Genomic DNA, 12,162 nt, shown 5'->3' on the forward strand with positions numbered 1-12,162 from the left:
CATCGCCAACAGCGCTGTGATTGGCTGAGGTGGGTTGCCACTTTGAAATATTTGCAAGTGCCTCTGTGAGTGTCTTAAGTTTAAATGAAGTATTGATTTTGAGCGCTTTAAGCGCAAGGAGAGAGACGGAGACTGCTGTGACAGTGCGTGTCACATTAAAGGTGGGCTGAAATTGGCTGAGTGTCAAGGGATAGTCGCGCGCTGATTAAGCTAAGTGCTGCAGTGTCACGGGAGGAGCTGTGACCTGATTGGTCGAGGAGAAGAGCTGTGCCCTAATTGGTTAGAGACGGCGAGGGAGCTGTGACTGGATTGGCTGTGCGCTGGTATCAAGACTGCCGAGGAGTTGCCTGCCGAGGAGTGGCAAAGGGGAAATAAAGCGCTGTGATCGCTGTAATTGATTATAATAGCCAGCTGATGCTTGAGGAAGCATTAACCTCTTCCAAGCTCAGTTCAAAATGGGTGTCAGCCACGTGTAGCAGCAGAAGTAGGGCAGTGAATAAATAAAAGAATTCAGAAACACAGTGAATAAATAAAAGAATTCAGAAACACTTTAAAAGTGTATTTTGCAGCAGGAGGCAAATTTAAAGCTGATTATTGCAGGGGGAGGTCTAAGGGTTTTTGCAGCAAAAATTTTTTATTTGAATTAAAGGCAAGCACATTTAGGCTTACTTTTTACAGGTATATGTTGCAGAAGGTGTGTAAGTGAAAAATAAGTACATTTAAAACAAATGTGATTATATGTTGGTATTTATTGTTGTAAATAAATATTTTGCGTTGCTATTGTTTTTGCAAATTTATGTTTTTCTTTCCAGGTTTATTAAAAATAAAAGGTATAAGTAAATTAGGAGTTAAATTAAATTGATCAGGTTATAAAGTTAAATGTCACCTGACCTTGTTAAATTAATTAATTAATTGATCAGTAAACGCTATTAGGCCAATTAAGAGAACGTAATTACTTATTGTAATTATTTTAATTAATTTTAATAAAGGTAAGTATATTAAAATATGGATCAAAATTATTCTAAGAAGAAGAAAATGTTTTTCTGCTATCAGAAAATGGAAAATGTATTTAAAAAGATTAAAAAGGTTATTGAAATAATTTTAGATGAAGAAAATGAAGAATGGACTCCCAAATCAGCGAATGTAAATAATAAACCTGTCAGAGAAGAATTAATTGATCATTGTAAAAATGATGTTGTAAATACAGATCAGGATAGAAATTCAAGCAAACGCCCAGAGCAGATTAATGTGTCGCCAAGAGTCCCAGTCCAGACATCTTCTCAAGGTGTCACAACAGGTAGGTATGATGAGATGTCTAGTATTTCTGAAATTAATATTCCTGATCATGTAAGTTCTACAAATGATTTAATTAAGCAGTTAACGAGAGACACGGAAGCAGTGACAGTTCCTGTGATAATTGAACCTGTTCCCCCAGTGCTTAGAAAAGATGAAACTAGTCCCACAGCTTTAACGGTCACATTAAATTGTGAAATTCAAAAGTTTGCTGAAAAACTTTATTCTAATGTACCTGAAAATAAGTTAGTAATGACTCCAACTCAGCAAGAGAGAGTAATGACTCGAGTTTCACTTGGTGAAAACTGTGACGTTGACCTGATTGACCTGACACAGCCTGGTGAGTACAAATTACAGGATAATACAATCAGTACAGACAGAGTAAAAAGATTACAGGATGATGAGAACATTGAAGGTTTGAACAATACAGGTAGGATTGCCTCTGTCCATATAAAAGATTTAATTTGGGCTTTGAGAAAAAGGGGTAGTCCGAATAAATGGAAAACAAAATGGACAAAGAAAAAGGAGAAGGAAAAAGCGACTTTAGCTTTTGAAGGAGAGTGTAAAAATTCACAGATGCAGAATGAGATAAATCAGCAGCAACAGTTACTGAATGAACAGCTACAAATTAAGCGACAGGTGGTGATTCAGCAGAATGAGATACCTTCGCCGCCATTTCTAAATTATGTTAATGAGCAGAAATACAATACAGATACAGGATTCAGTGGAGACAAGGAAAACAGACGTGATCCAGTTAAAACTGCAAACAAGCAGGGAAACTTATTTCCTAATATTTCACAGTACAAGATGAAGTCAGAAACAAATAAAGGAGTTATTCCTGTTATTGAAAACTCTTGTTGTCCTTTGCACCTGGAGAGTCAAATAATTTTTGCTTTCAGGTTCCAAGAGAGAATTCCCAGACAGGTAACTATTGAGAGAAATAAAATGATTCAGGCAATGGAATCCCCAAAGACGCAAAAACAGGTAAGAATGCTCCTAGGCATGGTTGCATACTGGTGCCAATGGAGTTGTGCTTTCTCAGTGTTCGCAAAACCATTGCAGAGACTGACAAAAGCAGATATAAAAGACCCAATTGTCCTGACAGAAATAAAGCTTGAAGCCATTGAGCAATTTAAAAAGAGTTTGTGTGAAGCTCTTGTTCAGGGCAAGCGAGACTTCAACAAAGAAATTGAGCTTCTTGACAAAATAGCAGTGATAAAATGTGCTGGAGAGAAAAATGATCATGTCTCAAAAGGTAATGAGCACGCAGGTACCATTGTTAAATTTAGTGCTCAAGAGAGGGTTGCAATCAAAGGGGAAACATTCAATGAACATGTTTCATGCATCCTCATACTAATCTTTGCAATTCAGACATGGCAAGAATTAAAACAATTACAAGATGAGGCACATGATGAGGAGAAAAACACATGGCTCAAAGAAAGTTTCAGACAGCAAGAGGAAAATGAAATTTGGTTTTACAGAGAGGACAGACCTATTATGCCCAATTGCATGATTGCTGACATGGCACAGATGTACCATGGTCCAGGTCATTTAGCAAGAGACACAATGATTCAACTGTTCAGGGAAACATGTCTGACATGTCAGAAAAACACATGCCAGAAAAACAATGCAGATCAAAAGACATTTGAGAATTTGGGAACCATAGACCGGGAGGGTGGTTCATTTGCAAAAATTCAAATAGATTTCTTTGAAATGCCCCAACAAAACAAATTGAGATATGTCCTAGTCATCATTTGTTTACTTTCAAAATGGTTAGAAGCTTTTCCAACAAGAAAGAATGATACAGTTTCTGTATTTCATCAGTTGGGAACAGATGTGGAAAAGGAGCAGGCTCATGATCTATTACCAAGAGACTTGGTCAGAACAAAGGTTCATCGAAGGAGAAACTGTCTAGTACCCAGGTGGCAGAAAGCAAGTCAGGTGACAGATACTGGATGGATGCATATCAGTAATACCCTTTGTGTACCTGCACCTGATAACACTGATGAAGCTAGTGAAGACACTACAACTGATTCAGACTCTGAAAAAGAAATTCCTGAAGAAAATCCAGATCTTGAAGATCGACCAGGTGGTCGACATCTGGATGATGATGTCAAAAATCCAGATCTTGAAGATCGACAAGGTGGTCGACATCTGGATGATGATGTCAATGTGAATGAAACATTGAATGAAGAAGATCTAGAGATTGTGATTCTAGATTCAGAAAATGATGAAAATCTGCTAGAAAAAGAATCTCAAGAAAAAGAAGAAGATTCAGAAGCAGAAAATTCTGAGCAAGAAGATAATCAAGTCCAGGAGAGTATTGAAAAGCAGAAGAGTAGCTCTGTGTGCGGGAACAAGAATCCTGAAACTGGGAAGCTGAAGGTGATCCCTGAAGAAGAGGAAGAATTACCAAGTACCAGCTGGAAGGATAATGTTCCTAACGGAGTGAAGCTGCGGAGTAAAGAAGTTCCTAGGTACGGATTTGAAGTTTCAGAAACAAATACAGATGGGAGTAATGAAGAGTCTGAAATAAGAAAATTCAGAAGAAGGCCTTGGAAAGCTGAATGTAAAGAAAGCAAGCCTAAGAAGAAACTCTTGAGAAAAGGTGATGTCTGGCCTAAAGATTTAAAATTCAAATATGAAGTATCAAATCAGAAGAGTGATTCAGACAAAAAAAGAGCAAGCTGAAGAGAAAATTGAAATGATTGCCAGGAAAAGCAAAAGACCATTGAGACCAAATGTAAAATACAAGTCTCCAGAATGGGCCTACATAACTATCACTCCAATAGTTGAGGAGTGCAGTAGCAGTCAAAATGGTGACAATGACTAGGTTTAGTTTTCTTTAAGTTGAGGTTTATTTTTGGCATAAGGCTGAAGAAATTATGTTAGGGTGACACAAGGTCGAAGAAATTGTGTTAGCTGGAAACACTTTTATGTAAGACGCAAGGTCGAAGAAAACATGTGTAGAATTTGAAGAAAAAAAAAAAGAGGGGGTATATACTATGTACTAATTTTTCAAAAATTTTCATTCAAAATTTTTCAAAAATTTACTTTGTTTTTTTTGTTTTGTTTTATACTACTCAGATTGATATTTGTTTTGTTGGTGCAATTCAAAATGTAGTTATGCAATTTAAAAACTTAGTTCCCTAAATTCATTGGGGGTTGGGGATTCAAGGGTGGAAAGGATTCAACTTAGCTGAATAAAAAAAGGGTAAAGGATACAGAATTAGTAAGATGTAAGACTCAATACTAATTATGAGATAGATGAAATTAGAGCTTAAATACTAATCCAGAGTAAGCCTGAAACATGTTCAATAGATAAAATTTGTAATTAAAATTTTTGGGTGTTGTTTGGTGATTTTAAAATCACCAGATGAGGGAGTTGATGAAGCGGGCTTCAGAAAATATTTTATTCTGACTCGTGGATTTAATTTCCCATAACATGAACTAATCAATTAAGGAGTGTTTGCATGATTTGTTTAATTAACTCAACCTAGATTAAGTTTGCACCACACATGAACACGCGGGAAACTAATTACATGTGCTCTTGTTGCATTTGCAAGTCTGTTTTTGTAACACATTATTAATATTGTCCTGTTTGTTATGTCTGTCCTATTGTCTTTGTCACTATTAATATGCAGCTGATCATTCATGGCATGTGCTTTTATATGTGCTTACATGTAATGTCCTATGTTGTGTTTGTCTGTCGGTGTATCATTTAATTATCTTTTTATTCTTTCAGAAACATAAAGCTGGATTACATGAAGAATGGTAGATATTTTATGTGCTGCTTTAAATGTTTGCTTTTGCTAAATGTCTTTTTATTAGTGGGTTAATTAATAATTAGCAAGGGCTGGGTGGTACAGAAGGGTTTGTTTTACCTGAATTAATTATTCTTTTGTGTTTGTTTAGATAATAGTTTTTCTGGAAAGTGACGCAGGCTAAAAGTGGCGCAGTGACGCAATCAGAAGCAGCGCAGAAAAGGCCTGCTGTTGTTGAAAGCCACATGAGACAACTTTATTTTGAAGTGGAAGAAAAGCCTTTTATTGTGAAAACTTTAAAAAATGAACTGCTAAAGTCAACTCTGTGGAGTGGGTTTGGATGTGCCATGGAAAGCTCAGAGCCGACAGGCTCAAGGTTGAAAGGAAGAGATGTGACAAGATTTCATATTGCTTGAACATTTTTGCTACATAATGTAGCAGACTAAGGAACTGTCGTCAGGATTCTGTGCTTGAACAATGACTGTGTAAAGCCTGGTCTCGTGGTGGAAGATGTCACAGTTTACTGTGGCGTGAGGTGATTCAGCCAGAGGAAAGCCAGAATTCAGCTGTTGGAATGTGAAAAATAGTTAGCTCAGCTTAATTTAGGGTATAAAAATAGGCTTTAGCTGCAAACTTTTGGCTTACGCTCTTGATTCCAGAGGGACGTGTTCTGCTGTCCGATGATTACACGTAAGGAAATGTAACTTTTTAAGACTTTGTTTTCAGGCGATGAGGGTAGAGACAGAATAGTTAGTTAGGTTTTGGAAATGCTCTTTTTCACTTATTTCTGCTAATGAATAATATTATCTTGAATTAAGCTCTCTTTATAAAATGCTGAATAAAACGTATATGACTTTTTCTAATGCTTGCTTAATAAAGTTCCAAACCTAAGTTTTCTTAAATATGTTTTAATAAACTTTTTAAAATGACAAGCTGGTCTTGTTTATTATGAATGTCTTAAACAAACATATAGTATCCATTCACCTCACTCTCTATGTTTATGGGCCTGGTATTGATTGGTAAGTGTGATAGTGGATTGTGTCGGGGGGGCGTGGCTTGGACGCCGATCGGGATGGCGGCGTGAGCTCGCAGCTCCGCGCGGAATCCCGCTAATTCTCCTGTTTTCGGAACCCTAGGCGACCCGAAGACGATGCTCCTGCCCTCTGAAGTGTGAGGGGACAGCCGGGCACAATCGGAGAGTCGCTGGGGGACTGCTGGCCCCGGGAAGACCGAGTTGAAGAGGCGGCCGAGGTGTTGCCGAGGGCGCGAAGAAAATGGCGGCGAGGAGGTCGGACGGCTCCGAACTTCGGCCCTGAGCCAAGTTGTCGCCGATTGGCAAGAGATCCTGTGATCGGCTGATCGGGGCACTAGGATAGGCGGTGCTGTGTCCTGAGACCAGGGGACGTTGACCGGATTCACCCAGAAGCTTGGGGACCTTCGTTGGCCACCGCCATAAGACTCATCCTTCCCCCCTCAGGCTTCCGAGGGGGGCGACGGAACGGAGCTAGTCTAACTGGTCGTTGCTCCTGAAAGCGTCGGAAGGGACATTGCACTGCCCGGTGCCCGGAGACTGGCACGGAACTACGGGCGCCAACGCAACACGGGTTACTGGACCTGTGACGCAGCACCCTGTAATGGCGGCGATCGGAGGGCCGATGGCCGAGGGACGCCCTGAGGGGGACTTGGCGACATCTACTCGGCTGAGCGAGAGTCCTTCCCCGGAGCTTGATCAAGAACAGCGGCTGAACCGGCGTTTGGATGCCATACTTGAGGCGATTACCTCAACTAAGGAAGCATTGCACCAAGACATTGCTCAGGTGGCCACGGGCCTGGGGCTGCTGCGCGCGGATCACGCGAAGCTGGCGGACAGGGTCAAGGACCATGACCAACTGTTGCTGGACCTGAAGCCATCGGTGGTGACCGCGGAGCACAGGATCACGGACATCTTGGCCCGACTGGACACGCTGGAGCGGAGGGCGGAGGATGCGAAGGCCGCAATAGACGGAACAACGTGCGGGTTGTAGGCCTGCCGGAACGGATTGAGGGGGAGGATGCGGTGGCCTATGTGGAGAACTGGTTCCGCACTGTGGTAGCACCGGAGGGGCTTACTCCTTTTTTCACTCTGGAGCGAGCTCACCGGGTACCTGCACGCCCGCCGGGACTTGGCCGCCCCCCCCGACCGATGGTGGTGCGGCTCCTCCACTACAAGGACCGGGATCTCCTCATCCAGCGGGCCAGGATGTCGGGCCCGTATGAGGTGGAGAACAGTAAGGTTACGATCTTCCCGGACTACACTCAAGCGGTCCAGAAGAACAGGGCATCGTTCCTCGCGGTGAAAAAGGAGCTCAGGGAGGAAGGCATCCAGTACTCCTTGCTCTACCCGGCTAAGCTGCGGATCATTCTGGATGGCTCCACGCACTTTTTTCAGACTCCGGATGAAGTTTGGCAATGGCTGGAGTCGTATAGAGCGGGGACGGACAGATCGCATAAAAGTAGGCGAGACCAACCCAAGCAGCCCCGGGTGAGGCAATCACAACACATCAGATCCCGCAACAGGCGCCAGCGGGAGAAACGGGAGGCTCAAATGGCGGCGGAGAAGAGGGATGCGCTCGCAGCGACGGCGGCCATTACAGGGTCGCAACAGAACAGTGAACGGGCAGAGACGGACTCGGGAGGGGAAGGCAGCAGGACGGGAGAGGAACTCTCAGAGGCGGAAAGTTCGAAGGGACCGATAGTGACCCCACAGACATCGGATGGTATCTTCTGCGGCTGAGATTGAATTGGGACTATATCTAGACTTCATGGTAGGGTGGTATCCTGTTGATGGAGGACGGGATGCCGGGAGGGGGAGCTGTGTGCATCGGAGGGGATGAAGGTGCGGGGCGCGGGCTCCGCTTGCTGGGGTCGGCGGTGACTCACCCCCCTTGGGCCCTTAAGGCCGACTGTGGTGGAGACCACAGGGTAAGAGTGCGAGAAGTTGGTTCAAGGTTTGGATGGGGGCGGCCATTGGGTTTGTGTGCTCTGTCCTGGGGAGTGGGGTTTGGGAAGTTTTTCTGTTTTGGGTATGTTCGGGGGGGGCAACTGCATTGGGGGGGTTATGATCCTTTGTTCTTTGAATCGGACTGTACGAAGTTGGAATGGGGACATTACCTAATTTGAAATGCCTGACGTGGAATGTCCGGGGGCTACGAACTATGGTGAAGCGTCACAAAGTTCATGCATATCTAGTACGTAGGGGGGTTCAGATTGCTATGCTCCAGGAGACTCATCTCACCAACAAAGAGTGCGCTGCCCTGCAGAAAAGATGGCGGGCCAGGTGTTTGGCACCACTTATTCAGCGTATGCCAGGGGGGTGCTGATCTGGGTGAGGGCGGGGATACCCTTTCAAGTGCTGAATCAAGTAGTAGATCCGGATGGTCGGTTTGTGGCGGTGGAGGGGAGGTTATATGGAAGGGATGTAGTTTTCTGCTGCGTATATGCACCGAACACAGAACAAGCTCGATACTTGGATAGCCTCTCGGGGTCCTTGGCCTCTTTCCTGGCAGGCCCGATAGTGTTAGGGGGGGACTTCAATTCGATCACGGATGTGGCTCTGGATAGGTCCCATCCCCCCCTGGCGGACTCCCCGGTGCGCAGGCTGGCCGCGCATAGGAAGGATTGGCAGGATAGATGGGGGTTGTTGGATGTCTGGAGGGAGCGGCACAGGGGAACCAGGGATTATTCCTTTTACTCTGCCCTCCATGATCTGCATGTCAGGATTGATTCGGTGCTCTGCGGTGGTTCCCTAGCCCCATTGATTTCCCATGCGGAGTACCTGGCTAGGACTATCTCCGATCATAACCCCCTATTGGTACACATTCAGTGGCAGAGAGAGCGCTCAGTGATCCCAACATGGCGGCTTCGGCCGGAGACGCTTGAGGATTCTGTGTTCAGCGACGCTGTTCGGCAAGGCATTGATAGCTACTTCGGAGTGAATGAGGGCACGGCCACGAGCAGGTCCACTGAATGGGAGGCAATGAAAGTGGTGGTGAGAGGGGTGTGTTTGGGTAGGTTCTCGAATGCTCGCACGACTGTGTTGAACGACCTCATGAAAGCGGAAGAAACTTTGAGGGACTTGGAGCGCCGTAGGCCGGCTAGGCCAGATTTACAGGCCCAGTTATTGGAAGCGAAGGAAGTGGTTGCCACCGAGGCGGAACGTTTAAGGTGTTATGACTACAGGCAGTATATTATCAGGGCACATGCAGAAAGGGACAAGGTGGGTACCCTCTTGGCCAGACTAGCTAACCCGGAACTTAGGGGCTGCCCGATCCTCAGCATTAATAATGCGCAGGGAGAAATGGTGTACTCCCAGGCAGCGGTATTGGAACGTTTTAGGGGGTATTATGAGGAATTGTACCAGAGTCAGCTGGGAGTGGGGGTTCAGGACATTGCAGAATACTTGGGGGAGAGGCAGCTTCCGGTCCTGGACGAGGAGGACGCGAAGGAGCTGGGTAGCCCGATTACGCTCACAGAAATACGGGTGGCCATCAAACATATGGCCCGCAACAAGACGCCCGGGGTGGACGGACTACCGATTGAATTTTATCAACGGTATGTGGACAGCTTGGCTCCCAGGCTGCTGGTGGTGTATACGGAAGCCTTTGAGGCTGGGGCGTTGCCCGGGTCCATGCGGGAGGCCTTGATTGTACCGCTCCTAAAGCCTGGCCGGGATGCCGCGGATGTGAGGTCTTATCGCCCGCTGTCCATGCTGACGGTAGATTATAAGATTCTGAGCCGAATCCTAGCCACCAGGTTGGCCCCGCATATGACGGGCCTGGTACACAGGGACCAGGCCGGGTTTATACCCACGAGGAGCACGGCGCTGAATATTCGCCGCCTGGTGGGAATAATGGACGCCATCTTGGACGGAGAGGGAGCTCCGGCGGTCCTGTCCGTGGACATCGAGAAGGCCTTTGATAGTTTGGAATGGTCTTTCCTGGATGGAGTATTAGAGAGGTTTGGCATGGGCGAAGGGTTCCGCAGGTGGACGAGGGTCTTATATACCTCGGCAACGGCGAGAGTGCGGTTGGGCGGTCTGGTATCTGCGGCGTACCCGGTGGGCAGGGGCACACGACAGGGGTGTTCTCTCTCCCCCCTATTGTTTGCTTTGGCGATGGAACCCTTGGCGGTCCATGCGAGGTCGGGTGACAGGTACGTGGGGGTAGCCAGCGGCGGGCACTGGCATTATATATCGCTATATGCGGATGACTTGCTTCTGTACCTAGCTGACACCTCGGGGGCATTGGTCGGAGCGATGGATCTGTTGTCTGAGTTTGGCCGGCTGTCGGGCCTTAAGGTCAATTGGGCAAAGACTTGTGTGTTCCCGCTGCGAGCGGGCTCACCAGTCCCTGACAGCGATTTGGGCGTGGTATGGGAGCCCTCTTGCTTCACCTATCTGGGTGTTCGCATCTACCACGCGACAGCGGACTTATTGGAGGGCAACATTGGTCGCTGTGTCCGGGCACTGAGGGGCAGCTTGTCTTTCTGGTCGACCCTCCCGCTGACGGTTCTGGGTAGGATTGCACTTTTGAAAATGGTGGCGCTCCCCCGCTTCCTCTATTATTTCTGGACGCTGCCTGTTTGGATTCCCCAAGGGATCTTTAGAGACCTGCGGTCAATGATTATTGGCTTCCTATGGGGGCATGGCCGCCGTAGAGTGGCCCTGAACACGCTACTTCGCCCCAAGCTAGAAGGGGTCATGGCTGTGCCCGACTTCGAGCTGTATTACCTTGCGGCGCAGCTGCAGGTCCTTACTCAGAACGTAGCTAGGGTGTTTCGGGGTCCAGAGGAGGACCGAGATCGGGGGATACAACGCCACGTGCTGTCCTACATCATCATGCAACAGAGGCTCGAGTTGCGGGCCCTCACCATGGAGGAGCGGACGCTCCGGCTGTGCTGGCAGAGGAGCCTTCGGAGAGCGAAGGCATCGCGGCCTTATGCACCGGAGATCCCGATCGGAATGCTGATGGCTTTGCCGCATGGGGGGGATTGGTCCCCGTTGTTGGATTGGGAGGAGGCGGGACTACAGGTGGTAGGCGACTTATACATAGACGGGGCTCTGGCGCCGTTCGAAGCGCTCCGGGACCAGTTTGGGCTGCCAGATGGGGGGTTCCTCCTACACGCGGCGGTGGTGGTGGCTGCCATACAGAAGCACTGGAAAGGGGGGGCTCATGGAACCAACAACGACTATGGCGTGCCAATATGTGGTGATGGCGGCAGGTACGTTCAAAGCTGTGACATGCCTCCATAATAGGATGCTGAATGAGGGGTTGGAACCTCTCCAAGGGCTCAAGGCTAAATGGGAGGAGAGCGTGGGCCGGCCCATACCGGATACGGCATGGGGCCATATCCTGCGGCGCACGTGGAAGGGCACGAGAAACGCGCGCTTTCAGCAAGTGCATTTCTATGTGCTTCATAGGGCCTATTTAACTCCTGAGAAACTACAGCGGTACTTTCAGGTGCCGGATGCCCGATGCCCACGGTGTTCGTCTCTAGGCGCGGATATGGACCATTTGTTTTGGGGGTGCTCACACCTGGGGACCTATTGGGCGGAGGTAGGGGAACTCCTGAACGAAGTAACTGACAGGGAGGTGGAATTTGATATGGCGGCGTGCCTGCTGCTCTGGTTCCCGCATACTAAACACACCAAGGTGACAAGCAAATTCATTGACCTGGGTCTAATACTGGCACAGAGGGAAATATCGTGGCATTGGAAGTCCAGGGGGGGACCCTCACTTCGTAGATGGAAGAATGAATTGCTGCGGTGGTCTGACTACGAGAGTGTGCTCCGGATGAAGCAGGCTGTCAAGGTGGGGAACGAGAAGGCATTGGATGTGGCGCGTGCATGGGAGTTAGTGGTACAGGCGTTGCGCGATTCTTTGGTAGAGGATGAGGATGGTGAAAACTAGGCCGGTGGACACCGCGGGGCGGACACAAAAGTATTGCACCACGCACTGTAATGGATCCACCCAATTCGGCAGGACGAGGCATACACCTTAGCAGTTGCCAGGGGAGGGGGGCTCTGGGGGGGTTGGTTAATGGGAGTTTGGGGTGGGCCAGAAGCCGC

Source organism: Lissotriton vulgaris, chromosome 7, assembly GCF_964263255.1.
Source record: "Lissotriton vulgaris chromosome 7, aLisVul1.2, whole genome shotgun sequence".
Classification (NCBI taxonomy): Eukaryota; Metazoa; Chordata; class Amphibia; order Caudata; family Salamandridae; genus Lissotriton; species Lissotriton vulgaris.